We start from the raw sequence: 12,517 nt of genomic DNA, 5'->3' as shown, positions 1-12,517 counted from the left end.
AAGTTTATACAATATAAGTGGAAACTCCAGATTTTGAATCTAAGAAATCTGGCTTATCTTCTCTACAGGATAAAGTGACATACTCTTTACTTAAACATAAAACCAGATTAATTAATAAGAATAAATTTCCAGCAGAAATTATGTTTGATAGAAGAATGAGTTCTATTTTGAATGACCTCCCTTCTTTGTAATTGAATGGCTTTGAGTAACAAAGAAATACTTGGAGCTGTGGTATGTTTTAGGAATTAAATAAATGCTCACAGACAAACAGTATAATTGTGATTGTTAATGTGAAAACTTATAGCTTGAGTTGATTTCCCACTCAAAGTATTGTTTTTAATATTTTGATTAAAATACCTAAAACCATTTATTTATTTTTCTGTTTTGTTATAGGGTACATGTGCTAACTAGACAGAGAGAGAGAATGAGAGACAGAGAGAGAGATAAAGTGAAAAATCACCCCCCAGGGAGGAGGGCCACACAACAGTTCCTTCTCCTTCAGTCTCCTCTCAAGAATTCGGGCACACACACATGTGCCCAGTGTAATTTTCAAGCCACCAGGTTTGGAACTCACACTACAAAGTTGGCCATGTGGGATCCAGCTCTAACTTCCTTGCCACCTGCGAGTCCAAGCATTGAATTTTTTTTAAACTTTGTTTATTTAATGAGCATAAGAGGTAGAGACAGATATAGAGACAGAGGTCTCTCAACAGGACTCAAATGCCACACTGTCCCCCTGGATCATGGACAAATGTGTGCCTGGCATACTCAGGGAGGTCTCTGAACCCGGACTGAGAACCTTCACATATGAAATTGTCTTGCAGAGTCTTGCATTCTACTACTGCACCACCATTTGGGCCCGAAGTCTTAAGACTTGGTTAAACAATTTCACATTGTAAGGACTGGTAAGTTCTTGAAAGTTATCAAGGGACACCTATTTAGTCACCTGTTTAGACTCAATACCCAACTTTAGTTTCATTTAGGCTATGAATGACTGAAAACAGGGGTCAGCAGGGAATGCTTTTGTCACCTGCCTTGACCTCTGTCTGAGATCAGTGCGCAGGGATGTTTAGTATCAGTGTTGAACTACAATGGTAAGCAAAAGACCAAAATCCTATAGTGACATTGTGATATAATACATACAGAAAGACAGACATTCTTAGAAATTGAAATTGGATTATAGAATTGAGGAAGATAAACAGATACTGCTGTAATAGTTCAGAGTATACGGCAACAAAAATCAGCATGAAGTGATGGGGGTGGAGTGTAGTCTAAGTCAGCATTGCCATGGGAATAAAATGAACTCTAAATTTCTCATGAACTCATCTCATAGTATTGATAACATACAGATGCATATGGACTGGTTGTGCCCGAAGGGCTCACAGAGGTACTGCGGTCCATGTGTTCATCACAGGCTGCTCTCCCCGAATTCATGACTTGTCTCATACACACTGTTATTTATAGATACTTGTCAGAATTACTTCTGATTTTTGTGATTACTAAAACCAAAAGATAAAGTATTTCCAGAATTTGGGGAAGTTTTTTTTTTTTAATTTTAATTTTTTCCCCTCAACATGTGAGTACTAGCAGCATGTGGAGATCTAACAATTCTTTACTACTACAAAACACTAAGAAGCAGTGCTCCAACCTACTTGATATTAAAGCTATTTTCTACATAGCCTGCTATGAGAGACTTCAGTTACAACTTATGTTCAAAGATATTCCCTAACCTAGGTGTTTAAAATTTCACCATTAGAAAGTGTTTGTTCCATTCACCAGCCCTGACACTTGGCTAGACATCAGATTTAAGAGACTGCACATTTTTTATAGGTGATGAGGACTCACAAATAAAAAAAGTATAGATTTTGTTGTTCCCTAACAATTAATGTGACCCATTTTCGCTATTTTTTAAAAAATCATCTGTGTGTGTGTGTGTGTGTGTGTGTGTGTGTTTTCCTTGGAACTGCTCTTCAAGGGGCCAGGCAGTGGCGCAGCAGTAAGGCAATAGGACTCCAAGGAAAATGTCCTGGGTTCACTTCCCAGGACCTCTAGGAGCCAGGGCTGTGTCTCTAATCCAAGCAGGCTGAATTAGTGCAGATGCAATGTGAAGACCCTGTTGAGAGCTCCTGATTTCTCTGTTCTTTTCTGTCAGAGGCTATAAATAAATAAACTTGAAAAGAATAGAAAAGTGCTTTCCAAACACACCAGTATTTATTGACAGTATCACACTTTGCTAGAAATAAGGAATGGACACCTTGTCAGGTTTACAAACCAATTCCACCAAACCTTGCTGAATCTTTAGAACATTCTTTACGAGACAGATGTTAATACTGCCATTCTGCTAATGAAGAAAAAAGAGATTGAGAAGATAAATATCTGGCCTGATGTCTTTTTACCTCAGTGGCAGAATCAATATTTGACCCCAGGGCTACAAAGCCCTTCATCTTTCCAATCCACTCTGGGACAGGAGGAGCCAACAGCCAAATCTGCCCATTGTCTATTTTCATATGACCTGCAACCTAAAAGTATCTTTTCCATTTTTAAATGGTTATATGTTAAATGTCATGTAACTGCATGCATAATATCTGTGTTGGACAAAGTCTGAAATACTTAACCATCTGACTCTTCATAGCAAAAGCTTGCCGACCCCCGTCTAAGGCCATAGTAACTTTGCCCAACAGCACTGCCCATTAGAGTAATGTGAACTGCATAGGAAATGTTAAATTTTCTAGAAGTCATATTTTGAAAACTTGAAAAAGATAAAACTAAGAGCCAGGAGGTAGTATGGAAGTTAAGCTCTGGTTCCCACATGGCCAGCTTCATGGTTCAAGACCTGGACCTGGCAGCTTGAGAATCACACCAGGTGTGTGTGTGCAGGCATGCCTAAAATCCTGAGAAGAGTGGAGAAGAGATTGTAGTGTGGCCATGCCCCCGTGAGCAGAGGGTCAGGTGCTTTCTCACTTTCATGTTCTCTCTCTCTCTCTCTGGTAAGTGTACATGACTTATGGCAAAAACTAAAAACAAAATTAATGAAATTAATGTTAATATTCCAGCTACAGCATATATCCAAAATGCCGTCATTCCAACATGCTATCAATGTTTAGATTAATGAGATATTGGTGTAGTGGCTAAGGTGCTAGACTCACACATGCTGACTGCAGTTTGAGTCCCAGACCTGGTAGCTTGAAAATCATGCTTAGTGTGTGTGTGCCTGTGTGCCCAAATTTCCAGAAAAAGAATGGAGGATATAGGTTTGCATGTAGCAATCCTTCCAGGGTGGAGGGTAATTTCTCACTTTTCCTCTCACTGTCTCTCTCTATTTCCATCTGGAAAGCACAGGTGCCATGTGGCAAACATCTTTAAAAAATGAATGAGATATTTTATAATTTTTTTCCTCATAAATAACTGAAATTCAGTGTGTATTTTACTTTTCCAACACAGGTCAATTTAAGCAAGTAACATTTTTGTTGTTGTTTAAAAGAATTATTTTATTTAACTTCATTTATTATTTATTTATTTATTTATTTTAATTTGACTGGAGAGGGACAGAGTGAGAGAGAAAAAGAGAGAGGGAGAGAGAGAGAGAGAGAAAGTGAGAAAGCAAGCCACCAGGTCTGGGACTTGAACCATGGTCGGCCATATAAGAGTCTAGCACCCTTAACCACTACGACACCTGCCAACCCAAGCTAGTCACATTTCAAGTAGTTAGAATCTGTGTGTGCCAGTGACACTGTATTGGACAGTCCAGATCATAAGTACGTAGTGCTTCATTTACACAACTTTCTTTATCACTAAAGATGTTTTGTCAATTTCTCTATCAAAAGTAAATTTTAGTGCCAAATCAGAAACAAATTCCGCAGTATGATTTCCCTCTATTACACTGCTGTCATGTTTATTTTTGTTACTATTCGTTTTCGGTCAACTCTAATATCAAATGGATAAAAGCAGTTTTATTCAGATTTTTAAAGTTGATATTTAAGATGTGTGTAAATAATCAACCTAGCTTATTTTCCAATTTTGATGTCTGGAGCATACACCTGAAGCCAATCAATCATTCTCTACCTTTTTACCCTGTTTAATTTCTTTACTGCACTTACCACTCAATCATGTGTATGGATATTACGAAATTCCTTTCAGTGTAGATCTCCCCACCACTGAAATATAAACAAAGTCTGCAGCAGCAGGGACCTTTAAGGTCTTTCTCGTTCTGTATTTTTAGAGCTTAGAACAGTGGTGGGGCATATAGTAAATACTCAAAAATATGTTTTTGGATGGATAAATGAAAAAACCAAGATTAAGAGAAAGTACCTCTGGGAAGAGCAATACAGGAAGCAGTACAGCAATCAGCACCCTGTGTGACTGGTGTGAATTGGTTTATCCAATGAATTTAGATAAAACACGGTACTATCAAACGAGGAAAGAGAAAATTTTAAAAAGGGAGAAAAAATACATGTTGGTAGCTATTTGTTTGGTAATACTTTTTTCTAGAACTAACTAAGTTGCAAAAGTTAAAAGATTCCAAAAATAACATCAGTCTCTCACTGGTGTAGATGGCCGGCATGTATTTTTAATTAGATTAACAATATTTTGTACCACCAGTGCCTTCTGTAGACCAGCAGGTGAGTGAGGAGAGAGTCTTATTTTTTAGTTTATTGCATCCACCAGCTATTTCTCTTCCTAAAATTTCTGCCAGCACTACACGGTGAAGTTAGACTACGAAAATGAAAGTTGCATTTCAATACCCAGGAGAAAAGCCTTGAGAAAACTTCACAAAACAGAAACTTTAGTTTTCATTATATCCACCAGGCCTTCAGGTTCACCTAAGATTCCTTAGCATCCTTGGAGACCTTTTAAATGCAGTAAAATGCCTGCCTCAGGTAAAATTGGCACCACTTTAGAACAAAGGTTTCGTAAGTGGTGGTTTATAACGCATGTAGGATTTGAAAAGTACATTTTTCCTTGTCTCGAAGATATGTCTTATTAAGACGGCATACCCCCTTGGAGGCAATATTACTTTTTCAATAGTTCAAACTTGCAATAACACTATTTCTTGTGAGGAAGGCTAGAGTATTTTTATCTAGGATAGACTGATGCTATTTGAGCAAATATTGTTTCAGGAGATTGTAGATTTGCAGGTAGAAAGAGCCGGTCAGGTTTTCAGCACAGAGAAAGGCTGCAAACTGAGCATGAGGAAGGAAAATTGTCAGCCTACCATGTCAACACTACACTGTGGCAGGCTCTTAAATGTGGTGCCCATATCAAAAGGAACCTCTGTATTTTAACATTTTTTTCAGGATCCTCCTTGCTACTGTCAATGGTATGTTTAAGGATTTTTTAAAACAACAGGTATCACCTTTTATGAGAGGGTCCTCAAGGCAGTTCATGCAAAATGCGTACTATGAGAAACTATGCAAGCGTTTCAAAATTTCTTCACACCAAAATAAACTCATACTTTAATATCAGTTTTCCAGGAACCTTTTGAGGTCACCTCATACATAAAAACGACCAGCTATGAAGTTCATTCGGGCTGCCGTATACTCACTCTAGATAAGCATAGTATATTTTAAGAATCTCGAAGAAACAACTCTGCAATTTGCCCCAACGAGACTTTCACATATACATGGAAGTGTTTACTCCTCTGTAGGTTTTGCCTTAATGAAATAAAGCTTTAAATATTGAATCATAGTTAATTACGTATTTCTGTATATGTACATACACACATAGACACATGCATACATATCGCATTATGCATATACCTGAACAGAACAATGCTAAACTATATATAAAAGAGTAAATATTAATAAATCCCAGAACATATAAAAAAATAAAAATACTCACTGTATAATATTTTTAATTTTCTCATCTTCAGGACAAATGTACTAATGAAATTATTAGCTGAAATGATTAACCATTATATAGACGTTGAGAAGTGGTTTGTTCACATTGTTTGTATATCTGGTTGCAGCTTCTGAACTCTTTTCCTAGATGTAGAATTAATTGGTTTTCTGAATCATCTTTTAAAGTTTCAGGTCACCTTCTCCAAGTTGCTTCACGTGTCCTCCACATCCTGGATCTGGTGTCTCTGCACCCTTGCAGTGCTCGCTTCCAGTGAACACTGCCACCCCACTGTGTGACCCCTCACATCTGGGAAGCCCTGGAAATGCTGCATCTTAGAAATGCTTATTTCAAATTTTTAATATCAGGCCAAAACTAGAAGGCATAGTCTAGGAAACTGCAATTATTTTTCTACTTCATTACCACTAAATCTTTCAACAAGCTTCTCATTTTATTTTCTTCTCTTTCAAATGAGAACCCTCACTATGTACACTAGTAAAGGGACCTTTGCATAGGGGTGGTGGAAACTTCTATGTCCCTGTACAACTGTCTTTCCATAGATCCACATGTAAGAACCCTAGGAAATTGTCAGTCCACACACCTTCCTTCTGTGAAGATAGCTGGACTATTGCACGTAGATGGAAGAAACAACTCTGCAATTTGTCCCACTGAGACTTTTGATACCTAAAGCCAAACAGGTGCTCTGTGTCAGCTGGTCCAGGTGCCCCATAACAGTTCCATTTACCATTATCTCAAAAGTTATTCTCATCATTCGCCTCAGTCCTTTAAGTGCCTTGCCTGCCTGCCATTCTTACCCTTAGCATGATGCTCCCCAATTTAGACAAAGAACCATCATGTGAGTGCTCGCAATTTCCTGATCCACTTTACAAATACGTTAACATTTAAAAGTCTCTTCACAGCTCTAACTCTGACATTTTTCTCAAGCAAAATGAATTGTATGGTCTATGTATTGAGACATAGAAACGCTTATTTCAAATTTTTAATATCAGGCCAAAACTAGAAGGCATAGTCTAGGAAACTGCAATTATTTTAAAATAATAATAAATATATAAATATTATATTTATTATATATGTATACACATACACAGATATATGCACAAACATCTATACATATTTTTCCTCTACACACACACACACACACACATGCACAAACATATATACTACACTTTTTTTTTCTCTCCACTGGCCCCATATCCTTCTACATGTAAATATGCTTGTGCCTGTTTTATCACTCAGTAATGCCACTGCCATGATCTTGCCTGAAGATCACTTGCTTCTTTAACAGATATTTATTGAATACCTGGTATGTGCAGGCGCTGGAGTCTTATCGACCTTTTCTTCACCACCAAACTTTCAATGAGTGTCCTATCTTGCTTATGATCCATTGCATTCAGTTATTTGTATGCCAATCCCCTAAAATGAAATTTTGATACTTACTACTTTACTGAAACTATGTTGACAATAATCATTGATCAATACATTGAACACTTATCAATTTGTATATTATATATTATGTTAATTTTATACTATCAGCCACTCATTTATCAAGATCAAGAAAAATCTATTTTTTCTGAATTCTGTTCATTTATTCCTTTAAAGTCTCTTCTACACTTCTTGGAGGTAGATGTTTTTCTGACCTTTGTCTTTTATACTTTTTCTCCTCATTTTGCCAGTTGTCATGAGCAAAACTTTCTGATACAGCACTGGATGCATTTAGAATTTCTAAAGTTATGGCTCCACCCAGTACATGCCTTCTGAGTTCCAAGTCTGTCCTCCTATTGTCACAACATTCAAATTTAAACCAGCATCTTACACCTTTTCTCTCTATTTTGCTTGATGGAAACATCATCCATTAAATTCCAAACTACAATTCTGGGACTTTCTTTTTACTTCTCTTTTACTTTATTTCAGATAAAATTAGTCAACACGGTCTGTGCATTCTTCTAACTAAACTGTCTCTTAAATTCTTCCTTTCATCTCTTATTTCCTTGCTTCAGACATCGTCCTTTGACTCCTGACTTTCTGAAAGGGCCTCTTAACTCGTCCTTATCTCCAATTTAGCTCCTCTTACTCTCATGTCTCCACTGTGACAAGATAAATATTTTCAAAATATGTATCTAAACCCAAAACTTCTTTTCAGGGAAACTTCAAAACAAAAGTAAACTTCCTTATCCTTCCTCTACTCATTTAATCACAAAATGTTTATGAACAAGTATGGATCAGAAACTGACCTGGCACTACGTACACAGTGAACATGAAATTGGCCTGTTTCCTGTCCCAGCGAAGTGTACATCAGGGGCCCTGTAAAACTCTCCATTCTCAATGCATGACATTTTCTTTGGCACAGCCGACACTCCAGTTACTCCTCAATCAGTGCTCTTACCACAGTTTTGCGTGTGTGCATTTCTCTCAGTCTCCTCACAGACTAGAGTCCCATGAAATCAGTGATTGAATAGCAGCCAAATGTACCAATACGTGAGTCAGGAACATTATACCTGCTCAAGCTAATGATAGCAAATCCTGATATAGCACTTATTATGTTCGATGTAATTTTATAAGTGATTACACATATTAATCCACTTAATCTTCACATCAACTATACGATGTAGGTAACATTATTATTCTCATTTTGCTCATGGGAAAACTGAAAGCTCATGAGTGAAGTCATTTGCCTACCCTCACCCATATAATAAGCAGTGGGTCTGGCACTCACACTCAGACAATGTAGCGTTGAATACCAAAAGCCAGTGTTAAATACTTTTTTGATGGGGACGAGCAGTTAGCGTTATGGCTATGTCGTTGGATTCCTTTGTAGTCGACTGTGGTTCAAGTCCTCAGACCCGGTGGCTTAAATTCAAGCCGGGCTTATGTGTGTGCGTGCCCAAGATCCTGAGAGGAGAATTGAAGAGAAGAGACAGTGGTGTGGCCATTACCCCTGGGGAGGTTATATCTCTTTCTGTCCCTCTGTCTCTCTGTCTTTCTGGTAAGTGCACACGCCCTATAACAAAACACTCTAAAAAAAAAAAAAAAAAAACTTTTTGATGAATGAATCCATATCCTCCATAGATAATCTTTTTTATGTTTTGGAATTTAATTTCAAAGTATGAATAGTAACATATTTCTAGTACTCTTAATGACACTGATCTCTAGTACAGAAAAACTTTTAAATGGACAATTTCTTTGATTTAATATTACAGAATTTTTCTGGTTGTACAGAAAATTATCAATGAAATATTTTAAAAATGTATAGGGTTTCAAATAATAATCATAAATTATTGGGTTAAAATTAGAATAAACTAAAAGTAAAATTTAAAAGTTGATGAACACAGATTCCAAGTCAACTACATTTCTTCCTTGAAAACAAAAACAAACATAAAACACAAAACATGGCATTGTCCGTTGTTTGACACCAAATGAGGTCTTTTGGCTATGTAAACATGCTTCCCCTGCTATTATTTTCATGTATCACATGTCACTGCAGAAATTAAAAATTACTTTGTATTAGAAAAAAATACTTGATCATATACTTTATTCTGCATAAAGTACTTTACTCTCTAGTACTTTGGTACTAAATTTCTGACCGACGTCTGAAGAAGATGTTTAATAAAGAAGCTAAATCTAGCTCTGTCAAAGACATCTATAAAAATATGTCCCTCACACTTTTACACATAGTATGCGGAACTGTAAAATCTGTCAAGGTGGAATTTTCCTGGAATTTCTTAATGCATTAGAGGCAAGCAATAAATAAATAAATAAATAAATAACAATACAGATAATGTTTAAGCACTCTGGCATACATAGTGCTTTTAGTGATAATTGGAGTGCAATTTATCTATATATACGTACAACGAATGTTTCATAAGCAAGTGAAGCAAACAGAAGCACCAGTTCTTTGAATTGCACTCCATCACGAAGATGAACAAGTCTCTGAGATAGTTCATCATGTTCTACTGAAGCAACGCTTGTGCCAACAGACACTATTTAACCCTGCAGTCGTTCCAGATTGAGATCAAGGCCAGCTTCCTCTGCCATCTCTGGAAGCAACATCTCTTCTTTGTCTTGTGGTGGTGTTGAGGTTGTAGTGCTACTTATTCTGTCTTCCATGTGTTGTGTCTGAACGTCCAGTGTTTCAAACTGGTGTTCAGACTTGTCCATCAAAGCAGAAATCTTTTCAAGGTTCATGCTCCCTAATGTAGTATCCATAGATTTAACCACATCTGCCATGGATTTTGTTACTTTGCCTATTGTTACTGCAATTTCGACTCTGGTTGCCACAGCATCAACCCTAGTGCTCATTCTCAAGAAATTGATTGCTTGGTTTTTCTGGCAGATCACATTTTCAAAATGTATTCTTGCAACTTCAGTATTGCCTTTCTGAATGGCCTTTTTAATCTTGGCATTCTCAGGCTTTTCTTCTTTATTACATTGTCGGGCATCCTATTAAGTTCTTTTGAAGCAAACTTCAAGTTAAATAAGTGTTTCTCCATATTTGACATGATCCCACGACTTTTCTCAGAAGGCACTGGGGGCAGGCGCACAGGTTGAACGGGAGGGCACCCAAAGCCCAGTGGTTGTCCTGAGCAGTCGGCACACCTGGCTCCTTAGTTTGCAGTCCTACTTCCTGTTTCTCCTCCAGAGATGATCTTCTATATTTAAGTTATCTGATTATTACATATTAAATGACTGATCAGTTGAGTGTAATATTTTAAATTTATTTCTTTCATAAGAGTGAGAGAAAGAGAAAAACAAGCACACTCAACAGGGCCTCATGACACAACCTTCCAGTACCCTGGCCCTTCCCAGCCAGCCGGGATCATGGGATCAGCATGTTAACACCAACTGGGAAACCAAAACTGAAATCTTCCATATGGATTCAGCTTTATTGAACAATATGCCACTGAGCTGGCTCCATAAATTTTAAATATTAATGGAAGTGAAATGAGTTAAAAAGTGATAAATAAGTCTTGTCAGAACTTTGTGTTCAAAGTGACAGATTATTAATCTTGTCTCATATGGCTCCAATAATTGTTAGCTCTGTGATCTGGGCCAACTGGTCTAACCTCCCTGAGTCTCATTTCCTCCTGAACAGGACTAGGTGATTGGGCTTAATAATAGCTAAAGAGAGCCAGCCAATAGGAAGGTAATTAAGGGGCAGGATCCCACATGAACAACTGCGTGGTTTGAGTCCTAGAGCTGACGGCTTAAAAAATGCTGAGTATGTGTGCATGTGTGCACAAAATTCTGAAAGGAGATAGAAAAAAAGGGACTGCAGTGTGACCATCCCCTCGGGAAGGGGTGTTTTCTACAATATACAAAGATCTTTTTGCAAACATAAGAATCTAACATTTGATTTTTAAAAAGGTAAAAAAATTGAAGCAAGAAAGGGCAAAGATTTTGAGCAGGCAATTCGTAGAAAAGGACATTCCACATTGTTAATGAGGACAGATTGCTAATTATTCTTCTTAGAAAAAGATGATTTCCAAGGGTCTTGGGAGAGTCACTTCTACAAACATTAATCTTGCCATAACAGATCTCTCTGGTTTAGTGATCATGGGCAGCTCCTTACATCCTGACCCTGGCATCAAATCACTAATAAATAGCAAAGCCTTATTATCTACATTTCGGTTAAATTTAGATATTCCTTTCTACTGACCATAAGTATCTTTTAGACAAAGACTTGTATATTTAATCAATTGCTAAACTAAAAGTTTCTAAACTTACCAGCCCACACTTACAGATGTCCTCCTTTCGGGGCCATGCTAATCAAGAGACTCCTTTGCTGATTTCCCGGTTTGTGTCACCTGCTCTTAGAATTGAATAAAGGAACTGCTTCATCTGAGCATCCGATCCCCAGAAAATGCTTTTGTGCTTCACTGGGCCTGGTCACTCAAAGTCATGCTTAAAATGACCATATTAATTATCATTTCTACAGAGCTTTGGTTATGTCTACCATTACTGCAAAAGCTAATATTCAAATTGAAAGGATACCTACTCTTCACATCCTCAGTTTCTTAGATTATCTAATCTATTATATAAAAAAAGAAATTCAAATGGAGGAAAATATAAAATGTTTATTTCAGTATTGTCTTTAAGAACAAAAAAAGAAAAGAAGCATTAAAAAGAAAATGAGTAAATAAAATATAGATCCTTTGAAAATAAGATATAAATTTTTCATTTAATTTTGCTAAAAGGTGGTGCATGCACTCGCCAGAAAGTGAGAAAGCATCCTACATGGGGGATGACCACACTGAAATCCCTTTTCCCTATCACACCTTCCACTTGGGATTTGGAGGATGCACACAATGTGCGTGGCATTATTCTCAAGCAATGCAGTTGGCCATGTGGTATCCAGCCACCTTAAACACCATACTACTGGCTGGCCCCAGATAGAAATTTTAAAATGAGTTAGCACTCTTTCATGAGACATAGAATTATTTCCTGTTTTATCATTAAGTGAGAAAAGCAAGATACAAATTATAGAATATGACCTAATTTTTATAAACACAATTCAATATACAAAATGAGAAAATGAAAACAAGATTAGAAAAAGATCTATACAAATATGTTTCTGATGGAGCATGAAGGAAAACAGCCACATCAGGTAACCTCAGGTGTTGTTAGCAGTGAAAAAAAAACTGGGAGACAACAGCCAGAGAAGTCC

The 12,517-nt window shown here is 37.1% G+C and overlaps 1 pseudogene; it reads right to left on the bottom strand.

The window, feature by feature from the left end:
- Positions 1-2,233: 2,233 nt before the first annotated feature.
- LOC102471089 (charged multivesicular body protein 1b-2-like) lies at positions 2,234-10,352 on the bottom strand (annotated as a pseudogene).
- Positions 10,353-12,517: the final 2,165 nt, after the last annotated feature.

The sequence above is a fragment of the Tupaia chinensis genome, unplaced genomic scaffold, assembly GCF_000334495.1.
Source record: "Tupaia chinensis unplaced genomic scaffold, TupChi_1.0 Scaffold139341_1, whole genome shotgun sequence".
Taxonomy (NCBI): Eukaryota; Metazoa; Chordata; class Mammalia; order Scandentia; family Tupaiidae; genus Tupaia; species Tupaia belangeri.
This window is presented reverse-complemented; position numbering and strand designations above follow the sequence as displayed.